The sequence below is a fragment of the Natrix helvetica genome (assembly GCF_964273705.1).
Source record: "Natrix helvetica genome assembly, chromosome: 6".
In the NCBI taxonomy this organism is placed as follows: Eukaryota; Metazoa; Chordata; class Lepidosauria; order Squamata; family Natricidae; genus Natrix; species Natrix helvetica.
In genome coordinates, this window is record NC_138553.1 from 55,904,992 (window position 1) to 55,932,134 (window position 27,143).

The following is a 27,143-nucleotide window of genomic DNA, read 5'->3' on the forward strand; positions in this document are numbered from 1 at the left end:
GTCGGGGAAGCTAAAAAACCACTCCATTCGCTGATCTGAGCTTTCCCTGAGGAGTTAGACCAAAGCTTATATCAGAATTGGCAAAAGAGCCCAATTCAGCCAGAAACGTAACTTTTGACCCAGAGCTCAGTTTCGAACCACATGCATATGTTAGTGGTGTCCTGAGTCGGGGAAGCTAAAAAACCACTCCATTCGCTGATCTGACCTTTCCCTGAGGAGTTAGACCAAAGCTTATATCAGAATTGGCAAAAGAGCACAATTCAGCCAGAAACGTAACTTTTGACCCAGAGCTCAGTTTCGAACCACATGCATATGTTAGTGGTGTCCTGAGTCGGGGAAGCTAAAAAACAACTATATTCGTTGATCTGAGCTTTCCCTCAGGAGAAACACCAAAGATAATATCAGAATTGGCAAAAGATCCCAATTCAGCCAGAAACGTAACTTTTGACCCAGAGCTCAGTTTCGAACCACATGCATATGTAAGTGGTGTCCTGAGTCGGGGAAGCTAAAAAACAACTCCATTCGTTGATCTGAGCTTTCCCTCAGGAGAAACACCAAAGATAATATCAGAATTGGCAAAAGATCACAATTCAGCCAGAAACGTAACTTTTGACCCACAGCTCAGTTTCGAACCACATGCATATGTTAGTGGTGTCCCGAGTCGGGGAAGCTAAAAAACAACTCCATTCGTTGATCTGAGCTTTCCCTGAGGAGTTAGACCAAAGCTTATATCAGAACTGCCAAAAGATCCCAATTCAGCCAGAAATGTAACTTTTGACCCAGAGCTCAGTTTCGAACCACATGCATATGTTAGTGGTGTCCTGAGTCGGGGAAGCTAAAAAACCACTCCATTCGCTGATCTGAGCTTTCCCTGAGGAGATATACCAAAGATAAAATCAGAATTGGCAAAAGAGCCCAATTCAGCCAGAAACGTAACTTTTGACCCAGAGCTCAGTTTCGAACCACATGCATATGTTAGTGGTGTCCTGAGTCGGGGAAGCTAAAAAACAACTCCATTCGCTGATCTGAGCTTTCCCTGAGGAGATATACCAAAGATAAATTCAGAATTGGCAAAAGATCCCAATTCAGCCAGAAACGTAACTTTTGACCCAGAGCTCAGTTTCGAACCACATGCATATGTTAGTGGTGTCCTGAGTCGGGGAAGCTAAAAAACAATATTCGTTGATCTGAGCTTTCCCTCAGGAGAAACACCAAAGATAATATCAGAATTGGCAAAAGATCCCAATTCAGCCAGAAACGTAACTTTTGACCCAGAGCTCAGTTTCGAACCACATGCATATGTCAGTGGTGTCCTGAGTCGGGGAAGCTAAAAAACCACTCCATTCGCTGATCTGAGCTTTCCCTGAGGAGTTAGACCAAAGCTTATATCAGAATTGGCAAAAGAGCCCAATTCAGCCAGAAACGTAACTTTTGACCCAGAGCTCAGTTTCGAACCACATGCATATGTTAGTGGTGTCCTGAGTCGGGGAAGCTAAAAAACCACTCCATTCGCTGATCTGACCTTTCCCTGAGGAGTTAGACCAAAGCTTATATCAGAATTGGCAAAAGAGCACAATTCAGCCAGAAACGTAACTTTTGACCCAGAGCTCAGTTTCGAACCACATGCATATGTTAGTGGTGTCCTGAGTCGGGGAAGCTAAAAAACAACTATATTCGTTGATCTGAGCTTTCCCTCAGGAGAAACACCAAAGATAATATCAGAATTGGCAAAAGATCCCAATTCAGCCAGAAACGTAACTTTTGACCCAGAGCTCAGTTTCGAACCACATGCATATGTAAGTGGTGTCCTGAGTCGGGGAAGCTAAAAAACAACTCCATTCGTTGATCTGAGCTTTCCCTCAGGAGAAACACCAAAGATAATATCAGAATTGGCAAAAGATCACAATTCAGCCAGAAACGTAACTTTTGACCCACAGCTCAGTTTCGAACCACATGCATATGTTAGTGGTGTCCCGAGTCGGGGAAGCTAAAAAACAACTCCATTCGTTGATCTGAGCTTTCCCTGAGGAGTTAGACCAAAGCTTATATCAGAACTGCCAAAAGATCCCAATTCAGCCAGAAATGTAACTTTTGACCCAGAGCTCAGTTTCGAACCACATGCATATGTTAGTGGTGTCCTGAGTCGGGGAAGCTAAAAAACCACTCCATTCGCTGATCTGAGCTTTCCCTGAGGAGATATACCAAAGATAAAATCAGAATTGGCAAAAGAGCCCAATTCAGCCAGAAACGTAACTTTTGACCCAGAGCTCAGTTTCGAACCACATGCATATGTTAGTGGTGTCCTGAGTCGGGGAAGCTAAAAAACAACTCCATTCGCTGATCTGAGCTTTCCCTGAGGAGATATACCAAAGATAAATTCAGAATTGGCAAAAGATCCCAATTCAGCCAGAAACGTAACTTTTGACCCAGAGCTCAGTTTCGAACCACATGCATATGTTAGTGGTGTCCTGAGTCGGGGAAGCTAAAAAACAATATTCGTTGATCTGAGCTTTCCCTCAGGAGAAACACCAAAGATAATATCAGAATTGGCAAAAGATCCCAATTCAGCCAGAAACGTAACTTTTGACCCAGAGCTCAGTTTCGAACCACATGCATATGTCAGTGGTGTCCTGAGTCGGGGAAGCTAAAAAACCACTCCATTCGCTGATCTGAGCTTTCCCTGAGGAGTTAGACCAAAGCTTATATCAGAATTGGCAAAAGAGCCCAATTCAGCCAGAAACGTAACTTTTGACCCAGAGCTCAGTTTCGAACCACATGCATATGTTAGTGGTGTCCTGAGTCGGGGAAGCTAAAAAACCACTCCATTCGCTGATCTGACCTTTCCCTGAGGAGTTAGACCAAAGCTTATATCAGAATTGGCAAAAGAGCACAATTCAGCCAGAAACGTAACTTTTGACCCAGAGCTCAGTTTCGAACCACATGCATATGTTAGTGGTGTCCTGAGTCGGGGAAGCTAAAAAACAACTATATTCGTTGATCTGAGCTTTCCCTCAGGAGAAACACCAAAGATAATATCAGAATTGGCAAAAGATCCCAATTCAGCCAGAAACGTAACTTTTGACCCAGAGCTCAGTTTCGAACCACATGCATATGTAAGTGGTGTCCTGAGTCGGGGAAGCTAAAAAACAACTCCATTCGTTGATCTGAGCTTTCCCTCAGGAGAAACACCAAAGATAATATCAGAATTGGCAAAAGATCACAATTCAGCCAGAAACGTAACTTTTGACCCACAGCTCAGTTTCGAACCACATGCATATGTTAGTGGTGTCCCGAGTCGGGGAAGCTAAAAAACAACTCCATTCGTTGATCTGAGCTTTCCCTGAGGAGTTAGACCAAAGCTTATATCAGAACTGCCAAAAGATCCCAATTCAGCCAGAAATGTAACTTTTGACCCAGAGCTCAGTTTCGAACCACATGCATATGTTAGTGGTGTCCTGAGTCGGGGAAGCTAAAAAACCACTCCATTCGCTGATCTGAGCTTTCCCTGAGGAGATATACCAAAGATAAAATCAGAATTGGCAAAAGAGCCCAATTCAGCCAGAAACGTAACTTTTGACCCAGAGCTCAGTTTCGAACCACATGCATATGTTAGTGGTGTCCTGAGTCGGGGAAGCTAAAAAACAACTCCATTCGCTGATCTGAGCTTTCCCTGAGGAGATATACCAAAGATAAATTCAGAATTGGCAAAAGATCCCAATTCAGCCAGAAACGTAACTTTTGACCCAGAGCTCAGTTTCGAACCACATGCATATGTTAGTGGTGTCCTGAGTCGGGGAAGCTAAAAAACAACTCTATTCGTTGATCTGAGCTTTCCCTCAGGAGAAACACCAAAGATAATATCAGAATTGGCAAAAGATCCCAATTCAGCCAGAAACGTAACTTTTGACCCAGAGCTCAGTTTCGAACCACATGCATATGTTAGTGGTGTCCTGAGTCGGGGAAGCTAAAAAACCACTCCATTCGCTGATCTGAGCTTTCCCTGAGGAGATATACCAAAGATAAAATCAGAATTGGCAAAAGAGCCCAATTCAGCCAGAAACGTAACTTTTGACCCAGAGCTCAGTTTCGAACCACATGCATATGTTAGTGGTGTCCTGAGTCGGGGAAGCTAAAAAACAACTCCATTCGCTGATCTGAGCTTTCCCTGAGGAGATATACCAAAGATAAATTCAGAATTGGCAAAAGATCCCAATTCAGCCAGAAACGTAACTTTTGACCCAGAGCTCAGTTTCGAACCACATGCATATGTTAGTGGTGTCCTGAGTCGGGGAAGCTAAAAAACAACTCTATTCGTTGATCTGAGCTTTCCCTCAGGAGAAACACCAAAGATAATATCAGAATTGGCAAAAGATCCCAATTCAGCCAGAAACGTAACTTTTGACCCAGAGCTCAGTTTCGAACCACATGCATATGTTAGTGGTGTCCTGAGTCGGGGAAGCTAAAAAACCACTCCATTCGCTGATCTGAGCTTTCCCTGAGGAGATATACCAAAGATAAAATCAGAATTGGCAAAAGAGCCCAATTCAGCCAGAAACGTAACTTTTGACCCAGAGCTCAGTTTCGAACCACATGCATATGTTAGTGGTGTCCTGAGTCGGGGAAGCTAAAAAACAACTCCATTCGCTGATCTGAGCTTTCCCTGAGGAGATATACCAAAGATAAATTCAGAATTGGCAAAAGATCCCAATTCAGCCAGAAACGTAACTTTTGACCCAGAGCTCAGTTTCGAACCACATGCATATGTTAGTGGTGTCCTGAGTCGGGGAAGCTAAAAAACAACTCTATTCGTTGATCTGAGCTTTCCCTCAGGAGAAACACCAAAGATAATATCAGAATTGGCAAAAGATCCCAATTCAGCCAGAAACGTAACTTTTGACCCAGAGCTCAGTTTCGAACCACATGCATATGTCAGTGGTGTCCTGAGTCGGGGAAGCTAAAAAACCACTCCATTCGCTGATCTGAGCTTTCCCTGAGGAGTTAGACCAAAGCTTATATCAGAATTGGCAAAAGAGCCCAATTCAGCCAGAAACGTAACTTTTGACCCAGAGCTCAGTTTCGAACCACATGCATATGTTAGTGGTGTCCTGAGTCGGGGAAGCTAAAAAACCACTCCATTCGCTGATCTGAGCTTTCCCTGAGGAGTTAGACCAAAGCTTATATCAGAATTGGCAAAAGAGCCCAATTCAGCCAGAAACGTAACTTTTGACCCAGAGCTCAGTTTCGAACCACATGCATATGTTAGTGGTGTCCTGAGTCGGGGAAGCTAAAAAACAACTCTATTCGTTGATCTGAGCTTTCCCTCAGGAGAAACACCAAAGATAATATCAGAATTGGCAAAAGATCCCAATTCAGCCAGAAACGTAACTTTTGACCCAGAGCTCAGTTTCGAACCACATGCATATGTTAGTGGTGTCCTGAGTCGGGGAAGCTAAAAAACCACTCCATTCGCTGATCTGAGCTTTCCCTGAGGAGTTAGACCAAAGCTTATATCAGAATTGGCAAAAGAGCCCAATTCAGCCAGAAATGTAACTTTTGACCCAGAGCTCAGTTTCGAACCACATGCATATGTTAGTGGTGTCCTGAGTCGTGGAAGCTAAAAACAACTCCATTCGTTGATCTGAGCTTTCCCTCAGGAGAAACACCAAAGATAATATCAGAATTGGCAAAAGATCCCAATTCAGCCAGAAACGTATCTTTTGATCCAGAGCTCAGTTTCGAACCACATGCATATGTTAGTGGTGTCCTGAGTCGGGGAAGCTAAAAAACCACTCCATTCGCTGATCTGAGCTTTCCCTGAGGAGATATACCAAAGATAAATTCAGAATTGGCAAAAGATCCCAATTCAGCCAGAAACGTAACTTTTGACCCAGAGCTCAGTTTCGAACCACATGCATATGTTAGTGGTGTCCTGAGTCGGGGAAGCTAAAAAACAACTCTATTCGTTGATCTGAGCTTTCCCTCAGGAGAAACACCAAAGATAATATCAGAATTGGCAAAAGATCCCAATTCAGCCAGAAACGTAACTTTTGACCCAGAGCTCAGTTTCGAACCACATGCATATGTCAGTGGTGTCCTGAGTCGGGGAAGCTAAAAAACCACTCCATTCGCTGATCTGAGCTTTCCCTGAGGAGTTAGACCAAAGCTTATATCAGAATTGGCAAAAGAGCCCAATTCAGCCAGAAACGTAACTTTTGACCCAGAGCTCAGTTTCGAACCACATGCATATGTTAGTGGTGTCCTGAGTCGGGGAAGCTAAAAAACCACTCCATTCGCTGATCTGAGCTTTCCCTGAGGAGTTAGACCAAAGCTTATATCAGAATTGGCAAAAGAGCCCAATTCAGCCAGAAACGTAACTTTTGACCCAGAGCTCAGTTTCGAACCACATGCATATGTTAGTGGTGTCCTGAGTCGGGGAAGCTAAAAAACAACTCTATTCGTTGATCTGAGCTTTCCCTCAGGAGAAACACCAAAGATAATATCAGAATTGGCAAAATATCCCAATTCAGCCAGAAACGTAACTTTTGACCCAGAGCTCAGTTTCGAACCACATGCATATGTTAGTGGTGTCCTGAGTCGGGGAAGCTAAAAAACCACTCCATTCGCTGATCTGAGCTTTCCCTGAGGAGTTAGACCAAAGCTTATATCAGAATTGGCAAAAGAGCCCAATTCAGCCAGAAATGTAACTTTTGACCCAGAGCTCAGTTTCGAACCACATGCATATGTTAGTGGTGTCCTGAGTCGTGGAAGCTAAAAACAACTCCATTCGTTGATCTGAGCTTTCCCTCAGGAGAAACACCAAAGATAATATCAGAATTGGCAAAAGATCCCAATTCAGCCAGAAACGTATCTTTTGATCCAGAGCTCAGTTTCGAACCACATGCATATGTTAGTGGTGTCCTGAGTCGGGGAAGCTAAAAAACCACTCCATTCGCTGATCTGAGCTTTCCCTGAGGAGTTAGACCAAAGCTTATATCAGAATTGGCAAAAGAGCCCAATTCAGCCAGAAACGTAACTTTTGACCCAGAGCTCAGTTTCGAACCACATGCATATGTTAGTGGTGTCCTGAGTCGGGGAAGCTAAAAAACCACTCCATTCGCTGATCTGAGCTTTCCCTGAGGAGTTAGACCAAAGCTTATATCAGAATTGGCAAAAGAGCACAATTCAGCCAGAAACGTAACTTTTGACCCAGAGCTCAGTTTCGAACCACATGCATATGTTAGTGGTGTCCTGAGTCGGGGAAGCTAAAAAACAACTATATTCGTTGATCTGAGCTTTCCCTCAGGAGAAACACCAAAGATAATATCAGAATTGGCAAAAGATCCCAATTCAGCCAGAAACGTAACTTTTGACCCAGAGCTCAGTTTCGAACCACATGCATATGTAAGTGGTGTCCTGAGTCGGGGAAGCTAAAAAACAACTCCATTCGTTGATCTGAGCTTTCCCTCAGGAGAAACACCAAAGATAATATCAGAATTGGCAAAAGATCACAATTCAGCCAGAAACGTAACTTTTGACCCACAGCTCAGTTTCGAACCACATGCATATGTTAGTGGTGTCCCGAGTCGGGGAAGCTAAAAAACAACTCCATTCGTTGATCTGAGCTTTCCCTGAGGAGTTAGACCAAAGCTTATATCAGAACTGCCAAAAGATCCCAATTCAGCCAGAAATGTAACTTTTGACCCAGAGCTCAGTTTCGAACCACATGCATATGTTAGTGGTGTCCTGAGTCGGGGAAGCTAAAAAACCACTCCATTCGCTGATCTGAGCTTTCCCTGAGGAGATATACCAAAGATAAAATCAGAATTGGCAAAAGAGCCCAATTCAGCCAGAAACGTAACTTTTGACCCAGAGCTCAGTTTCGAACCACATGCATATGTTAGTGGTGTCCTGAGTCGGGGAAGCTAAAAAACAACTCCATTCGCTGATCTGAGCTTTCCCTGAGGAGATATACCAAAGATAAATTCAGAATTGGCAAAAGATCCCAATTCAGCCAGAAACGTAACTTTTGACCCAGAGCTCAGTTTCGAACCACATGCATATGTTAGTGGTGTCCTGAGTCGGGGAAGCTAAAAAACAACTCTATTCGTTGATCTGAGCTTTCCCTCAGGAGAAACACCAAAGATAATATCAGAATTGGCAAAAGATCCCAATTCAGCCAGAAACGTAACTTTTGACCCAGAGCTCAGTTTCGAACCACATGCATATGTTAGTGGTGTCCTGAGTCGGGGAAGCTAAAAAACCACTCCATTCGCTGATCTGAGCTTTCCCTGAGGAGATATACCAAAGATAAAACCAGAATTGGCAAAAGAGCCCAATTCAGCCAGAAACGTAACTTTTGACCCAGAGCTCAGTTTCGAACCACATGCATATGTTAGTGGTGTCCTGAGTCGGGGAAGCTAAAAAACAACTCCATTCGCTGATCTGAGCTTTCCCTGAGGAGATATACCAAAGATAAATTCAGAATTGGCAAAAGATCCCAATTCAGCCAGAAACGTAACTTTTGACCCAGAGCTCAGTTTCGAACCACATGCATATGTTAGTGGTGTCCTGAGTCGGGGAAGCTAAAAAACAACTCTATTCGTTGATCTGAGCTTTCCCTCAGGAGAAACACCAAAGATAATATCAGAATTGGCAAAAGATCCCAATTCAGCCAGAAACGTAACTTTTGACCCAGAGCTCAGTTTCGAACCACATGCATATGTCAGTGGTGTCCTGAGTCGGGGAAGCTAAAAAACCACTCCATTCGCTGATCTGAGCTTTCCCTGAGGAGTTAGACCAAAGCTTATATCAGAATTGGCAAAAGAGCCCAATTCAGCCAGAAACGTAACTTTTGACCCAGAGCTCAGTTTCGAACCACATGCATATGTTAGTGGTGTCCTGAGTCGGGGAAGCTAAAAAACCACTCCATTCGCTGATCTGACCTTTCCCTGAGGAGTTAGACCAAAGCTTATATCAGAATTGGCAAAAGAGCACAATTCAGCCAGAAACGTAACTTTTGACCCAGAGCTCAGTTTCGAACCACATGCATATGTTAGTGGTGTCCTGAGTCGGGGAAGCTAAAAAACAACTATATTCGTTGATCTGAGCTTTCCCTCAGGAGAAACACCAAAGATAATATCAGAATTGGCAAAAGATCCCAATTCAGCCAGAAACGTAACTTTTGACCCAGAGCTCAGTTTCGAACCACATGCATATGTAAGTGGTGTCCTGAGTCGGGGAAGCTAAAAAACAACTCCATTCGTTGATCTGAGCTTTCCCTCAGGAGAAACACCAAAGATAATATCAGAATTGGCAAAAGATCACAATTCAGCCAGAAACGTAACTTTTGACCCACAGCTCAGTTTCGAACCACATGCATATGTTAGTGGTGTCCCGAGTCGGGGAAGCTAAAAAACAACTCCATTCGTTGATCTGAGCTTTCCCTGAGGAGTTAGACCAAAGCTTATATCAGAACTGCCAAAAGATCCCAATTCAGCCAGAAATGTAACTTTTGACCCAGAGCTCAGTTTCGAACCACATGCATATGTTAGTGGTGTCCTGAGTCGGGGAAGCTAAAAAACCACTCCATTCGCTGATCTGAGCTTTCCCTGAGGAGATATACCAAAGATAAAATCAGAATTGGCAAAAGAGCCCAATTCAGCCAGAAACGTAACTTTTGACCCAGAGCTCAGTTTCGAACCACATGCATATGTTAGTGGTGTCCTGAGTCGGGGAAGCTAAAAAACAACTCCATTCGCTGATCTGAGCTTTCCCTGAGGAGATATACCAAAGATAAATTCAGAATTGGCAAAAGATCCCAATTCAGCCAGAAACGTAACTTTTGACCCAGAGCTCAGTTTCGAACCACATGCATATGTTAGTGGTGTCCTGAGTCAGGGAAGCTAAAAAACAACTCTATTCGTTGATCTGAGCTTTCCCTCAGGAGAAACACCAAAGATAATATCAGAATTGGCAAAAGATCCCAATTCAGCCAGAAACGTAACTTTTGACCCAGAGCTCAGTTTCGAACCACATGCATATGTTAGTGGTGTCCTGAGTCGGGGAAGCTAAAAAACCACTCCATTCGCTGATCTGAGCTTTCCCTGAGGAGATATACCAAAGATAAAATCAGAATTGGCAAAAGAGCCCAATTCAGCCAGAAACGTAACTTTTGACCCAGAGCTCAGTTTCGAACCACATGCATATGTTAGTGGTGTCCTGAGTCGGGGAAGCTAAAAAACAACTCCATTCGCTGATCTGAGCTTTCCCTGAGGAGATATACCAAAGATAAATTCAGAATTGGCAAAAGATCCCAATTCAGCCAGAAACGTAACTTTTGACCCAGAGCTCAGTTTCGAACCACATGCATATGTTAGTGGTGTCCTGAGTCGGGGAAGCTAAAAAACAACTCTATTCGTTGATCTGAGCTTTCCCTCAGGAGAAACACCAAAGATAATATCAGAATTGGCAAAAGATCCCAATTCAGCCAGAAACGTAACTTTTGACCCAGAGCTCAGTTTCGAACCACATGCATATGTCAGTGGTGTCCTGAGTCGGGGAAGCTAAAAAACCACTCCATTCGCTGATCTGAGCTTTCCCTGAGGAGTTAGACCAAAGCTTATATCAGAATTGGCAAAAGAGCCCAATTCAGCCAGAAACGTAACTTTTGACCCAGAGCTCAGTTTCGAACCACATGCATATGTTAGTGGTGTCCTGAGTCGGGGAAGCTAAAAAACCACTCCATTCGCTGATCTGAGCTTTCCCTGAGGAGTTAGACCAAAGCTTATATCAGAATTGGCAAAAGAGCCCAATTCAGCCAGAAACGTAACTTTTGACCCAGAGCTCAGTTTCGAACCACATGCATATGTTAGTGGTGTCCTGAGTCGGGGAAGCTAAAAAACAACTCTATTCGTTGATCTGAGCTTTCCCTCAGGAGAAACACCAAAGATAATATCAGAATTGGCAAAAGATCCCAATTCAGCCAGAAACGTAACTTTTGACCCAGAGCTCAGTTTCGAACCACATGCATATGTCAGTGGTGTCCTGAGTCGGGGAAGCTAAAAAACCACTCCATTCGCTGATCTGAGCTTTCCCTCAGGAGTTAGACCAAAGCTTATATCAGAATTGGCAAAAGAGCCCAATTCAGCCAGAAACGTAACTTTTGACCCAGAGCTCAGTTTCGAACCACATGCATATGTTAGTGGTGTCCTGAGTCGGGGAAGCTAAAAAACCACTCCATTCGCTGATCTGAGCTTTCCCTGAGGAGTTAGACCAAAGCTTATATCAGAATTGGCAAAAGAGCCCAATTCAGCCAGAAACGTAACTTTTGACCCAGAGCTCAGTTTCGAACCACATGCATATGTTAGTGGTGTCCTGAGTCGGGGAAGCTAAAAAACCACTCCATTCGCTGATCTGAGCTTTCCCTGAGGAGTTAGACCAAAGCTTATATCAGAATTGGCAAAAGAGCCCAATTCAGCCAGAAACGTAACTTTTGACCCAGAGCTCAGTTTCGAACCACATGCATATGTTAGTGGTGTCCTGAGTCGGGGAAGCTAAAAAACCACTCCATTCGCTGATCTGAGCTTTCCCTGAGGAGATATACCAAAGATAAAATCAGAATTGGCAAAAGAGCCCAATTCAGCCAGAAACGTAACTTTTGACCCAGAGCTCAGTTTCGAACCACATGCATATGTTAGTGGTGTCCTGAGTCGGGGAAGCTAAAAACAACTACATTCGTTGATCTGAGCTTTCCCTCAGGAGAAACACCAAAGATAATATCAGAATTGGCAAAAGATCCCAATTCAGCCAGAAACGTAACTTTTGACCCAGAGCTGAGTTTCGAACCACATGCATATGTTAGTGGTGTCCTGAGTCGGGGAAGCTAAAAAACCACTCCATTCGCTGATCTGAGCTTTCCCTGAGGAGTTAGACCAAAGCTTATATCAGAATTGGCAAAAGAGCCCAATTCAGCCAGAAATGTAACTTTTGACCCAGAGCTCAGTTTCGAACCACATGCATATGTTAGTGGTGTCCTGAGTCGGGGAAGCTAAAAACAACTCCATTCGTTGATCTGAGCTTTCCCTCAGGAGAAACACCAAAGATAATATCAGAATTGGCAAAAGATCCCAATTCAGCCAGAAACGTAACTTTTGACCCAGAGCTGAGTTTCGAACCACATGCATATGTTAGTGGTGTCCTGAGTCGGGGAAGCTAAAAAACCACTCCATTCGCTGATCTGAGCTTTCCCTGAGGAGTTAGACCAAAGCTTATATCAGAATTGGCAAAAGAGCCCAATTCAGCCAGAAACGTAACTTTTGACCCAGAGCTCAGTTTCGAACCACATGCATATGTTAGTGGTGTCCTGAGTCGGGGAAGCTAAAAAACCACTCCATTCGCTGATCTGAGCTTTCCCTGAGGAGTTAGACCAAAGCTTATATCAGAATTGGCAAAAGAGCCCAATTCAGCCAGAAACGTAACTTTTGACCCAAAGCTCAGTTTCGAACCACATGCATATGTTAGTGGTGTCCTGAGTCGGGGAAGCTAAAAAACCACTCCATTCGCTGATCTGAGCTTTCCCTGAGGAGATATACCAAAGATAAAATCAGAATTGGCAAAAGAGCCCAATTCAGCCAGAAACGTAACTTTTGACCCAGAGCTCAGTTTCGAACCACATGCATATGTTAGTGGTGTCCTGAGTCGGGGAAGCTAAAAACAACTACATTCGTTGATCTGAGCTTTCCCTCAGGAGAAACACCAAAGATAATATCAGAATTGGCAAAAGATCCCAATTCAGCCAGAAACGTAACTTTTGACCCAGAGCTGAGTTTCGAACCACATGCATATGTTAGTGGTGTCCTGAGTCGGGGAAGCTAAAAAACCACTCCATTCGCTGATCTGAGCTTTCCCTGAGGAGTTAGACCAAAGCTTATATCAGAATTGGCAAAAGAGCCCAATTCAGCCAGAAACGTAACTTTTGACCCTGAGCTCAGTTTCGAACCACATGCATATGTTAGTGGTGTCCTGAGTCGGGGAAGCTAAAAAACCACTCCATTCGCTGATCTGAGCTTTCCCTGAGGAGTTAGACCAAAGCTTATATCAGAATTGGCAAAAGAGCCCAATTCAGCCAGAAACGTAACTTTTGACCCAGAGCTCAGTTTCGAACCACATGCATATGTTAGTGGTGTCCTGAGTCGGGGAAGCTAAAAAACCACTCCATTCGCTGATCTGAGCTTTCCCTGAGGAGATATACCAAAGATAAAATCAGAATTGGCAAAAGATCCCAATTCAGCCAGAAACGTAACTTTTGACCCAGAGCTCAGTTTCGAACCACATGCATATGTTAGTGGTGTCCTGAGTCGGGGAAGCTAAAAAACCACTCCATTCGCTGATCTTAGCTTTCCCTGAGGAGTTAGACCAAAGCTTATATCAGAATTGGCAAAAGAGCCCAATTCAGCCAGAAACGTAACTTTTGACCCAGAGCTCAGTTTCGAACCACATGCATATGTTAGTGGTGTCCTGAGTCGGGGAAGCTAAAAAACCACTCCATTCGCTGATCTGAGCTTTCCCTGAGGAGATATACCAAAGATAAAATCAGAATTGGCAAAAGATCCCAATTCAGCCAGAAACGTAACTTTTGACCCAGAGCTCAGTTTCGAACCACATGCATATGTTAGTGGTGTCCTGAGTCGGGGAAGCTAAAAAACCACTCCATTCGCTGATCTTAGCTTTCCCTGAGGAGTTAGACCAAAGCTTATATCAGAATTGGCAAAAGAGCCCAATTCAGCCAGAAATGTAACTTTTGACCCAGAGCTCAGTTTCGAACCACATGCATATGTTAGTGGTGTCCTGAGTCGTGGAAGCTAAAAACAACTCCATTCGTTGATCTGAGCTTTCCCTCAGGAGAAACACCAAAGATAATATCAGAATTGGCAAAAGATCCCAATTCAGCCAGAAACGTATCTTTTGATCCAGAGCTCAGTTTCGAACCACATGCATATGTTAGTGGTGTCCTGAGTCGGGGAAGCTAAAAAACCACTCCATTCGCTGATCTGAGCTTTCCCTGAGGAGTTAGACCAAAGCTTATATCAGAATTGGCAAAAGAGCCCAATTCAGCCAGAAACGTAACTTTTGACCCAGAGCTCAGTTTCGAACCACATGCATATGTTAGTGGTGTCCTGAGTCGGGGAAGCTAAAAAACCACTCCATTCGCTGATCTGAGCTTTCCCTGAGGAGTTAGACCAAAGCTTATATCAGAATTGGCAAAAGAGCACAATTCAGCCAGAAACGTAACTTTTGACCCAGAGCTCAGTTTCGAACCACATGCATATGTTAGTGGTGTCCTGAGTCGGGGAAGCTAAAAAACAACTATATTCGTTGATCTGAGCTTTCCCTCAGGAGAAACACCAAAGATAATATCAGAATTGGCAAAAGATCCCAATTCAGCCAGAAACGTAACTTTTGACCCAGAGCTCAGTTTCGAACCACATGCATATGTAAGTGGTGTCCTGAGTCGGGGAAGCTAAAAAACCACTCCATTCGCTGATCTGAGCTTTCCCTGAGGAGATATACCAAAGATAAATTCAGAATTGGCAAAAGATCCCAATTCAGCCAGAAACGTAACTTTTGACCCAGAGCTCAGTTTCGAACCACATGCATATGTTAGTGGTGTCCTGAGTCGGGGAAGCTAAAAAACAACTCTATTCGTTGATCTGAGCTTTCCCTCAGGAGAAACACCAAAGATAATATCAGAATTGGCAAAAGATCCCAATTCAGCCAGAAACGTAACTTTTGACCCAGAGCTCAGTTTCGAACCACATGCATATGTTAGTGGTGTCCTGAGTCGGGGAAGCTAAAAAACCACTCCATTCGCTGATCTGAGCTTTCCCTGAGGAGATATACCAAAGATAAAACCAGAATTGGCAAAAGAGCCCAATTCAGCCAGAAACGTAACTTTTGACCCAGAGCTCAGTTTCGAACCACATGCATATGTTAGTGGTGTCCTGAGTCGGGGAAGCTAAAAAACAACTCCATTCGCTGATCTGAGCTTTCCCTGAGGAGATATACCAAAGATAAATTCAGAATTGGCAAAAGATCCCAATTCAGCCAGAAACGTAACTTTTGACCCAGAGCTCAGTTTCGAACCACATGCATATGTTAGTGGTGTCCTGAGTCGGGGAAGCTAAAAAACAACTCTATTCGTTGATCTGAGCTTTCCCTCAGGAGAAACACCAAAGATAATATCAGAATTGGCAAAAGATCCCAATTCAGCCAGAAACGTAACTTTTGACCCAGAGCTCAGTTTCGAACCACATGCATATGTCAGTGGTGTCCTGAGTCGGGGAAGCTAAAAAACCACTCCATTCGCTGATCTGAGCTTTCCCTGAGGAGTTAGACCAAAGCTTATATCAGAATTGGCAAAAGAGCCCAATTCAGCCAGAAACGTAACTTTTGACCCAGAGCTCAGTTTCGAACCACATGCATATGTTAGTGGTGTCCTGAGTCGGGGAAGCTAAAAAACCACTCCATTCGCTGATCTGACCTTTCCCTGAGGAGTTAGACCAAAGCTTATATCAGAATTGGCAAAAGAGCACAATTCAGCCAGAAACGTAACTTTTGACCCAGAGCTCAGTTTCGAACCACATGCATATGTTAGTGGTGTCCTGAGTCGGGGAAGCTAAAAAACAACTATATTCGTTGATCTGAGCTTTCCCTCAGGAGAAACACCAAAGATAATATCAGAATTGGCAAAAGATCCCAATTCAGCCAGAAACGTAACTTTTGACCCAGAGCTCAGTTTCGAACCACATGCATATGTAAGTGGTGTCCTGAGTCGGGGAAGCTAAAAAACAACTCCATTCGTTGATCTGAGCTTTCCCTCAGGAGAAACACCAAAGATAATATCAGAATTGGCAAAAGATCACAATTCAGCCAGAAACGTAACTTTTGACCCACAGCTCAGTTTCGAACCACATGCATATGTTAGTGGTGTCCCGAGTCGGGGAAGCTAAAAAACAACTCCATTCGTTGATCTGAGCTTTCCCTGAGGAGTTAGACCAAAGCTTATATCAGAACTGCCAAAAGATCCCAATTCAGCCAGAAATGTAACTTTTGACCCAGAGCTCAGTTTCGAACCACATGCATATGTTAGTGGTGTCCTGAGTCGGGGAAGCTAAAAAACCACTCCATTCGCTGATCTGAGCTTTCCCTGAGGAGATATACCAAAGATAAAATCAGAATTGGCAAAAGAGCCCAATTCAGCCAGAAACGTAACTTTTGACCCAGAGCTCAGTTTCGAACCACATGCATATGTTAGTGGTGTCCTGAGTCGGGGAAGCTAAAAAACAACTCCATTCGCTGATCTGAGCTTTCCCTGAGGAGATATACCAAAGATAAATTCAGAATTGGCAAAAGATCCCAATTCAGCCAGAAACGTAACTTTTGACCCAGAGCTCAGTTTCGAACCACATGCATATGTTAGTGGTGTCCTGAGTCGGGGAAGCTAAAAAACAACTCTATTCGTTGATCTGAGCTTTCCCTCAGGAGAAACACCAAAGATAATATCAGAATTGGCAAAAGATCCCAATTCAGCCAGAAACGTAACTTTTGACCCAGAGCTCAGTTTCGAACCACATGCATATGTTAGTGGTGTCCTGAGTCGGGGAAGCTAAAAAACCACTCCATTCGCTGATCTGAGCTTTCCCTGAGGAGATATACCAAAGATAAAATCAGAATTGGCAAAAGAGCCCAATTCAGCCAGAAACGTAACTTTTGACCCAGAGCTCAGTTTCGAACCACATGCATATGTTAGTGGTGTCCTGAGTCGGGGAAGCTAAAAAACAACTCCATTCGCTGATCTGAGCTTTCCCTGAGGAGATATACCAAAGATAAATTCAGAATTGGCAAAAGATCCCAATTCAGCCAGAAACGTAACTTTTGACCCAGAGCTCAGTTTCGAACCACATGCATATGTTAGTGGTGTCCTGAGTCGGGGAAGCTAAAAAACAACTCTATTCGTTGATCTGAGCTTTCCCTCAGGAGAAACACCAAAGATAATATCAGAATTGGCAAAAGATCCCAATTCAGCCAGAAACGTAACTTTTGACCCAGAGCTCAGTTTCGAACCACATGCATATGTCAGTGGTGTCCTGAGTCGGGGAAGCTAAAAAACCACTCCATTCGCTGATCTGAGCTTTCCCTGAGGAGTTAGACCAAAGCTTATATCAGAATTGGCAAAAGAGCCCAATTCAGCCAGAAACGTAACTTTTGACCCAGAGCTCAGTTTCGAACCACATGCATATGTTAGTGGTGTCCTGAGTCGGGGAAGCTAAAAAACCACTCCATTCGCTGTTCTGAGCTTTCCCTGAGGAGTTAGACCAAAGCTTATATCAGAATTGGCAAAAGAGCCCAATTCAGCCAGAAACGTAACTTTTGACCCAGAGCTCAGTTTCGAACCACATGCATATGTTAGTGGTGTCCTGAGTCGGGGAAGCTAAAAAACAACTCTATTCGTTGATCTGAGCTTTCCCTCAGGAGAAACACCAAAGATAATATCAGAATTGGCAAAAGATCCCAATTCAGCCAGAAACGTAACTTTTGACCCAGAGCTCAGTTTCGAACCACATGCATATGTCAGTGGTGTCCTGAGTCGGGGAAGCTAAAAAACCACTCCATTCGCTGATCTGAGCTTTCCCTCAGGAGTTAGACCAAAGCTTATATCAGAATTGGCAAAAGAGCCCAATTCAGCCAGAAACGTAACTTTTGACCCAGAGCTCAGTTTCGAACCACATGCATATGTTAGTGGTGTCCTGAGTCGGGGAAGCTAAAAAACCACTCCATTCGCTGATCTGAGCTTTCCCTGAGGAGTTAGACCAAAGCTTATATCAGAATTGGCAAAAGAGCCCAATTCAGCCAGAAACGTAACTTTTGACCCAGAGCTCAGTTTCGAACCACATGCATATGTTAGTGGTGTCCTGAGTCGGGGAAGCTAAAAAACCACTCCATTCGCTGATCTGAGCTTTCCCTGAGGAGATATACCAAAGATAAAATCAGAATTGGCAAAAGAGCCCAATTCAGCCAGAAACGTAACTTTTGACCCAGAGCTCAGTTTCGAACCACATGCATATGTTAGTGGTGTCCTGAGTCGGGGAAGCTAAAAAACAACTCCATTCGCTGATCTGAGCTTTCCCTGAGGAGATATACCAAAGATAAATTCAGAATTGGCAAAAGATCCCAATTCAGCCAGAAACGTAACTTTTGACCCAGAGCTCAGTTTCGAACCACATGCATATGTTAGTGGTGTCCTGAGTCGGGGAAGCTAAAAAACAACTCTATTCGTTGATCTGAGCTTTCCCTCAGGAGAAACACCAAAGATAATATCAGAATTGGCAAAAGATCCCAATTCAGCCAGAAACGTAACTTTTGACCCAGAGCTCAGTTTCGAACCACATGCATATGTTAGTGGTGTCCTGAGTCGGGGAAGCTAAAAAACAACTCCATTCGCTGATCTGAGCTTTCCCTGAGGAGATACACCAAAGCTTATATCAGAATTGGCAAAAGAGCCCAATTCAGCCAGAAACGTAACTTTTGACCCAGAGCTCAGTTTTGAACCACATGGATATGTTAGTGGTGTCCTGATTCGGGGAAGCTAAAAAACCACTCCATTCGCTGATCTGAGCTTTCCCTGAGGAGTTAGACCAAAGCTTATGTCAGAATTGGCAAAAGAGCCCAATTCAGCCAGAAACGTAACTTTTGACCCAGAGCTCAGTTTGGAACCACAAGCATATGTTAGTGGTGTCCTGAGTCGGGGAAGCTAAAAAACAACTCCATTCGCTGATCTGAGCTTTCCCTGAGGAGTTAGACCAAAGCTTATATCAGAATTGGCAAAAGAGCCCAATTCAGCCAGAAATGTAACTTTTGACCCAGAGCTCAGTTTCGAACCACATGCATATGTTAGTGGTGTCCTGAGTCGGGGAAGCTAAAAACAACTCCATTCGTTGATCTGAGCTTTCCCTCAGGAGAAACACCAAAGATAATATCAGAATTGGCAAAAGATCCCAATTCAGCCAGAAACGTAACTTTTGACCCAGAGCTGAGTTTCGAACCACATGCATATGTTAGTGGTGTCCTGAGTCGGGGAAGCTAAAAAACCACTCCATTCGCTGATCTGAGCTTTCCCTGAGGAGTTAGACCAAAGCTTATATCAGAATTGGCAAAAGAGCCCAATTCAGCCAGAAACGTAACTTTTGACCCAGAGCTCAGTTTCGAACCACATGCATATGTTAGTGGTGTCCTGAGTCGGGGAAGCTAAAAAACCACTCCATTCGCTGATCTGAGCTTTCCCTGAGGAGTTAGACCAAAGCTTATATCAGAATTGGCAAAAGAGCCCAATTCAGCCAGAAATGTAACTTTTGACCCAGAGCTCAGTTTCGAACCACATGCATATGTTAGTGGTGTCCTGAGTCGGGGAAGCTAAAAAACCACTCCATTCGCTGATCTGAGCTTTCCCTGAGGAGTTAGACCAAAGCTTATATCAGAATTGGCAAAAGAGCCCAATTCAGCCAGAAACGTAACTTTTGACCCAGAGCTCAGTTTCGAACCACATGCATATGTTAGTGGTGTCCTGAGTCGGGGAAGCTAAAAAACCACTCCATTCGCTGATCTGAGCTTTCCCTGAGGAGTTAGACCAAAGCTTATATCAGAATTGGCAAAAGAGCCCAATTCAGCCAGAAACGTAACTTTTGACCCAGAGCTCAGTTTCGAACCACATGCATATGTTAGTGGTGTCCTGAGTCGGGGAAGCTAAAAAACCACTCCATTCGCTGATCTGAGCTTTCCCTGAGGAGTTAGACCAAAGCTTATATCAGAATTGGCAAAAGAGCCCAATTCAGCCAGAAACGTAACTTTTGACCCAGAGCTCAGTTTCGAACCACATGCATATGTTAGTGGTGTCCTGAGTCGGGGAAGCTAAAAAACAACTCTATTCGTTGATCTGAGCTTTCCCTCAGGAGAAACACCAAAGATAATATCAGAATTGGCAAAAGATCCCAATTCAGCCAGAAACGTAACTTTTGACCCAGAGCTCAGTTTCGAACCACATGCATATGTCAGTGGTGTCCTGAGTCGGGGAAGCTAAAAAACCACTCCATTCGCTGATCTGAGCTTTCCCTCAGGAGTTAGACCAAAGCTTATATCAGAATTGGCAAAAGAGCCCAATTCAGCCAGAAACGTAACTTTTGACCCAGAGCTCAGTTTCGAACCACATGCATATGTTAGTGGTGTCCTGAGTCGGGGAAGCTAAAAAACCACTCCATTCGCTGATCTGAGCTTTCCCTGAGGAGTTAGACCAAAGCTTATATCAGAATTGGCAAAAGAGCCCAATTCAGCCAGAAACGTAACTTTTGACCCAGAGCTCAGTTTCGAACCACATGCATATGTTAGTGGTGTCCTGAGTCGGGGAAGCTAAAAAACAACTCCATTCGCTGATCTGAGCTTTCCCTGAGGAGATACACCAAAGCTTATATCAGAATTGGCAAAAGAGCCCAATTCAGCCAGAAACGTAACTTTTGACCCAGAGCTCAGTTTTGAACCACATGGATATGTTAGTGGTGTCCTGAGTCGGGGAAGCTAAAAAACCACTCCATTCGCTGATCTGAGCTTTCCCTGAGGAGTTAGACCAAAGCTTATATCAGAATTGGCAAAAGAGCCCAATTCAGCCAGAAATGTAACTTTTGACCCAGAGCTCAGTTTCGAACCACATGCATATGTTAGTGGTGTCCTGAGTCGGGGAAGCTAAAAACAACTCCATTCGTTGATCTGAGCTTTCCCTCAGGAGAAACACCAAAGATAATATCAGAATTGGCAAAAGATCCCAATTCAGCCAGAAACGTAACTTTTGACCCAGAGCTGAGTTTCGAACCACATGCATATGTTAGTGGTGTCCTGAGTCGGGGAAGCTAAAAAACCACTCCATTCGCTGATCTGAGCTTTCCCTGAGGAGTTAGACCAAAGCTTATATCAGAATTGGCAAAAGAGCCCAATTCAGCCAGAAACGTAACTTTTGACCCAGAGCTCAGTTTCGAACCACATGCATATGTTAGTGGTGTCCTGAGTCGGGGAAGCTAAAAAACCACTCCATTCGCTGATCTGAGCTTTCCCTGAGGAGTTAGACCAAAGCTTATATCAGAATTGGCAAAAGAGCCCAATTCAGCCAGAAACGTAACTTTTGACCCAGAGCTCAGTTTCGAACCACATGCATATGTTAGTGGTGTCCTGAGTCGGGGAAGCTAAAAAACCACTCCATTCGCTGATCTGAGCTTTCCCTGAGGAGATATACCAAAGATAAAATCAGAATTGGCAAAAGAGCCCAATTCAGCCAGAAACGTAACTTTTGACCCAGAGCTCAGTTTCGAACCACATGCATATGTTAGTGGTGTCCTGAGTCGGGGAAGCTAAAAACAACAACATTCGTTGATCTGAGCTTTCCCTCAGGAGAAACACCAAAGATAATATCAGAATTGGCAAAAGATCCCAATTCAGCCAGAAACGTAACTTTTGACCCAGAGCTGAGTTTCGAACCACATGCATATGTTAGTGGTGTCCTGAGTCGGGGAAGCTAAAAAACCACTCCATTCGCTGATCTGAGCTTTCCCTGAGGAGTTAGACCAAAGCTTATATCAGAATTGGCAAAAGAGCCCAATTCAGCCAGAAACGTAACTTTTGACCCTGAGCTCAGTTTCGAACCACATGCATATGTTAGTGGTGTCCTGAGTCGGGGAAGCTAAAAAACCACTCCATTCGCTGATCTGAGCTTTCCCTGAGGAGTTAGACCAAAGCTTATATCAGAATTGGCAAAAGAGCCCAATTCAGCCAGAAACGTAACTTTTGACCCAGAGCTCAGTTTCGAACCACATGCATATGTTAGTGGTGTCCTGAGTCGGGGAAGCTAAAAAACCACTCCATTCGCTGATCTGAGCTTTCCCTGAGGAGATATACCAAAGATAAAATCAGAATTGGCAAAAGATCCCAATTCAGCCAGAAACGTAACTTTTGACCCAGAGCTCAGTTTCGAACCACATGCATATGTTAGTGGTGTCCTGAGTCGGGGAAGCTAAAAAACCACTCCATTCGCTGATCTTAGCTTTCCCTGAGGAGTTAGACCAAAGCTTATATCAGAATTGGCAAAAGAGCCCAATTCAGCCAGAAATGTAACTTTTGACCCAGAGCTCAGTTTCGAACCACATGCATATGTTAGTGGTGTCCTGAGTCGTGGAAGCTAAAAACAACTCCATTCGTTGATCTGAGCTTTCCCTCAGGAGAAACACCAAAGATAATATCAGAATTGGCAAAAGATCCCAATTCAGCCAGAAACGTATCTTTTGATCCAGAGCTCAGTTTCGAACCACATGCATATGTTAGTGGTGTCCTGAGTCGGGGAAGCTAAAAAACCACTCCATTCGCTGATCTGAGCTTTCCCTGAGGAGTTAGACCAAAGCTTATATCAGAATTGGCAAAAGAGCCCAATTCAGCCAGAAACGTAACTTTTGACCCAGAGCTCAGTTTCGAACCACATGCATATGTTAGTGGTGTCCTGAGTCGGGGAAGCTAAAAAACCACTCCATTCGCTGATCTGAGCTTTCCCTGAGGAGTTAGACCAAAGCTTATATCAGAATTGGCAAAAGACCCCAATTCAGTCAGAAACGTAACTTTTGACCCAGAGCTCAGTTTCGAACCACATGCATATGTTAGTGGTGTCCTGAGTCGGGGAAGCTAAAAAACCACTCCATTCGCTGATCTGAGCTTTCCCTGAGGAGATACACCAAAGCTTATATCAGAATTGGCAAAAGAGCCCAATTCAGCCAGAAAGGTAATTTTTGACCCAGAGCTCAGTTTCGAACCACATGCATATGTTAGTGGTGTCCTGAGTCGGGGAAGCTAAAAAACCACTCCATTCGCTGATCTGAGCTTTCCCTGAGGAGATATACCAAAGATAAATTCAGAATTGGCAAAAGATCCCAATTCAGCCAGAAACGTAACTTTTGACCCAGAGCTCAGTTTCGAACCACATGCATATGTTAGTGGTGTCCTGAGTCGGGGAAGCTAAAAAACAACTCTATTCGTTGATCTGAGCTTTCCCTCAGGAGAAACACCAAAGATAATATCAGAATTGGCAAAAGATCCCAATTCAGCCAGAAACGTAACTTTTGACCCTGAGCTCAGTTTCGAACCACATGCATATGTAAGTGGTGTCCTGAGTCGGGGAAGCTAAAAAACAACTCCATTCGTTGATCTGAGCTTTCACTCAGGAGAAACACCAAAGATAATATCAGAATTGGCAAAAGAGCACAATTCAGCCAGAAACGTAACTTTTGACCCACAGCTCAGTTTCGAACCACATGCATATGTTAGTGGTGTCCCGAGTCGGGGAAGCTAAAAAACAACTCCATTCGCTGATCTGAGCTTTCCCTGAGGAGTTAGACCAAAGCTTATATCAGAATTGGAAAAAGAGCCCAATTCAGCCAGAAACGTAACTTTTGACCCAGAGCTCAGTTTCGAACCACATGCATATGTTAGTGGTGTCCTGAGTCGGGGAAGCTAAAAAACAACTATATTCGCTGATCTGAGCTTTCCCTGAGGAGTTAGACCAAAGCTTATATCAGAATTGGCAAAAGAGCCCAATTCAGCCAGAAACGTAACTTTTGACCCAGAGCTCAGTTTCGAACCACATGCATATGTTAGTGGTGTCCCGAGTCGGGGAAGCTAAAAAACAACTCCATTCGTTGATCTGAGCTTTCCCTGAGGAGTTAGACCAAAGCTTATATCAGAACTGCCAAAAGATCCCAATTCAGCCAGAAATGTAACTTTTGACCCAGAGCTCAGTTTCGAACCACATGCATATGTTAGTGGTGTCCTGAGTCGGGGAAGCTAAAAAACAACTCCATTCGTTGATCTGAGCTTTCCCTCAGGAGAAACACCAAAGATAATATCAGAATTGGCAAAAGATCCCAATTCAGCCAAAAACGTAACTTTTGACCCAGAGCTCAGTTTCGAACCACATGCATATGTTAGTGGTGTCCTGAGTCGGGGAAGCTAAAAAACCACTCCATTCGCTGATCTGAGCTTTCCCTGAGGAGTTAGACCAAAGCTTATATCAGAATTGGCAAAAGAGCCCAATTCAGCCAGAAACGTAACTTTTGACCCAGAGCTCAGTTTCGAACCACATGCATATGTTAGTGGTGTCCTGAGTCGGGGAAGCTAAAAAACCACTCCATTCGCTGATCTGAGCTTTCCCTGAGGAGTTAGACCAAAGCTTATATCAGAATTGGCAAAAGAGCCCAATTCAGCCAGAAACGTAACTTTTGACCCAGAGCTCAGTTTCGAACCACATGCATATTTTAGTGGTGTCCTGAGTCGGGGAAGCTAAAAAACAACTCCATTCGCTGATCTGAGCTTTCCCTGAGGAGATATACCAAAGATAAATTCAGAATTGGCAAAAGATCCCAATTCAGCCAGAAACGTAACTTTTGACCCAGAGCTCAGTTTCGAACCACATGCATATGTAAGTGGTGTCCTGAGTCGGGGAAGCTAAAAAACCACTCCATTCGCTGATCTGAGCTTTCCCTGAGGAGTTAGACCAAAGCTTATATCAGAATTGGCAAAAGATCCCAATTCAGCCAGAAACGTAACTTTTGACCCAGAGCTCAGTTTCGAACCACATGCATATGTTAGTGGTGTCCTGAGTCGGGGAAGCTAAAAAACCACTCCATTCGCTGATCTGAGCTTTCCCTGAGGAGTTAGACCAAAGCTTATATCAGAATTGGCAAAAGTGCCCAATTCAGCCAGAAACGTAACTTTTGACCCAGAGCTCAGTTTCGAACCACATGCATATGTTAGTGGTGTCCTGAGTCGGGGAAGCTAAAAAACCACTCCATTTGCTGATCTGAGCTTTCCCTGAGGAGTTAGACCAAAGCTTATATCAGAATTGGCAAAAGAGCCCAATTCAGCCAGAAATGTAACTTTTGACCCAGAGCTCAGTTTGGAACCACAAGCATATGTTAGTGGTGTCCTGAGTCGGGGAAGCTAGAAAACCACTCCATTCGCTGATCTGAGCTTTCCCTGAGGAGATACACCAAAGCTTATATCAGAATTGGCAAAAGAGCCCAATTCAGCCAGAAACGTAACTTTTGACCTAGAGCTCAGTTTCGAACCACATGCATATGTTAGTGGTGTCCTGAGTCGGGGAAGCTAAAAAACCACTCCATTCGCTGATCTGAGCTTTCCCTGAGGAGATATACCAAAGATAAAATCAGAATTGGCAAAAGATCCCAATTCAGCCAGAAACGTAACTTTTGACCCAGAGCTCAGTTTCGAACCACATGCATATGTTAGTGGTGTCCTGAGTCGGGGAAGCTAAAAAACCACTCCATTCGCTGATCTTAGCTTTCCCTGAGGAGTTAGACCAAAGCTTATATCAGAATTGGCAAAAGAGCCCAATTCAGCCAGAAACGTAACTTTTGACCCAGAGCTCAGTTTCGAACCACATGCATATGTTAGTGGTGTCCTGAGTCGGGGAAGCTAAAAAACCACTCCATTCGCTGATCTGAGCTTTCCCTGAGGAGTTAGACCAAAGCTTATATCAGAATTGGCAAAAGAGCCCAATTCAGCCAGAAACGTAACTTTTGACCCAGAGCTCAGTTTCGAACCACATGCATATGTTAGTGGTGTCCTGAGTCGGGGAAGCTAAAAAACCACTCCATTCGCTGATCTGAGCTTTCCCTGAGGAGTTAGACCAAAGCTTATATCAGAATTGGCAAAAGACCCCAATTCAGTCAGAAACGTAACTTTTGACCCAGAGCTCAGTTTCGAACCACATGCATATGTTAGTGGTGTCCTGAGTCGGGGAAGCTAAAAAACCACTCCATTCGCTGATCTGAGCTTTCCCTGAGGAGATACACCAAAGCTTATATCAGAATTGGCAAAAGAGCCCAATTCAGCCAGAAAGGTAATTTTTGACCCAGAGCTCAGTTTCGAACCACATGCATATGTTAGTGGTGTCCTGAGTCGGGGAAGCTAAAAAACCACTCCATTCGCTGATCTGAGCTTTCCCTGAGGAGATATACCAAAGATAAATTCAGAATTGGCAAAAGATCCCAATTCAGCCAGAAACGTAACTTTTGACCCAGAGCTCAGTTTCGAACCACATGCATATGTTAGTGGTGTCCTGAGTCGGGGAAGCTAAAAAACAACTCTATTCGTTGATCTGAGCTTTCCCTCAGGAGAAACACCAAAGATAATATCAGAATTGGCAAAAGATCCCAATTCAGCCAGAAACGTAACTTTTGACCCTGAGCTCAGTTTCGAACCACATGCATATGTAAGTGGTGTCCTGAGTCGGGGAAGCTAAAAAACAACTCCATTCGTTGATCTGAGCTTTCCCTCAGGAGAAACACCAAAGATAATATCAGAATTGGCAAAAGATCCCAATTCAGCCAGAAACGTAACTTTTGACCCAGAGCTCAGTTTCGAACCACATGCATATGTAAGTGGTGTCCTGAGTCGGGGAAGCTAAAAAACAACTCCATTCGTTGATCTGAGCTTTCCCTCAGGAGAAACACCAAAGATAATATCAGAATTGGCAAAAGATCACAATTCAGCCAGAAACGTAACTTTTGACCCACAGCTCAGTTTCGAACCACATGCATATGTTAGTGGTGTCCCGAGTCGGGGAAGCTAAAAAACAACTCCATTCGTTGATCTGAGCTTTCCCTGAGGAGTTAGACCAAAGCTTATATCAGAACTGCCAAAAGATCCCAATTCAGCCAGAAATGTAACTTTTGACCCAGAGCTCAGTTTCGAACCACATGCATATGTTAGTGGTGTCCTGAGTCGGGGAAGCTAAAAAACAACTCCATTCGTTGATCTGAGCTTTCCCTCAGGAGAAACACCAAAGATAATATCAGAATTGGCAAAAGATCCCAATTCAGCCAAAAACGTAACTTTTGACCCAGAGCTCAGTTTCGAACCACATGCATATGTTAGTGGTGTCCTGAGTCGGGGAAGCTAAAAAACCACTCCATTCGCTGATCTGAGCTTTCCCTGAGGAGTTAGACCAAAGCTTATATCAGAATTGGCAAAAGAGCCCAATTCAG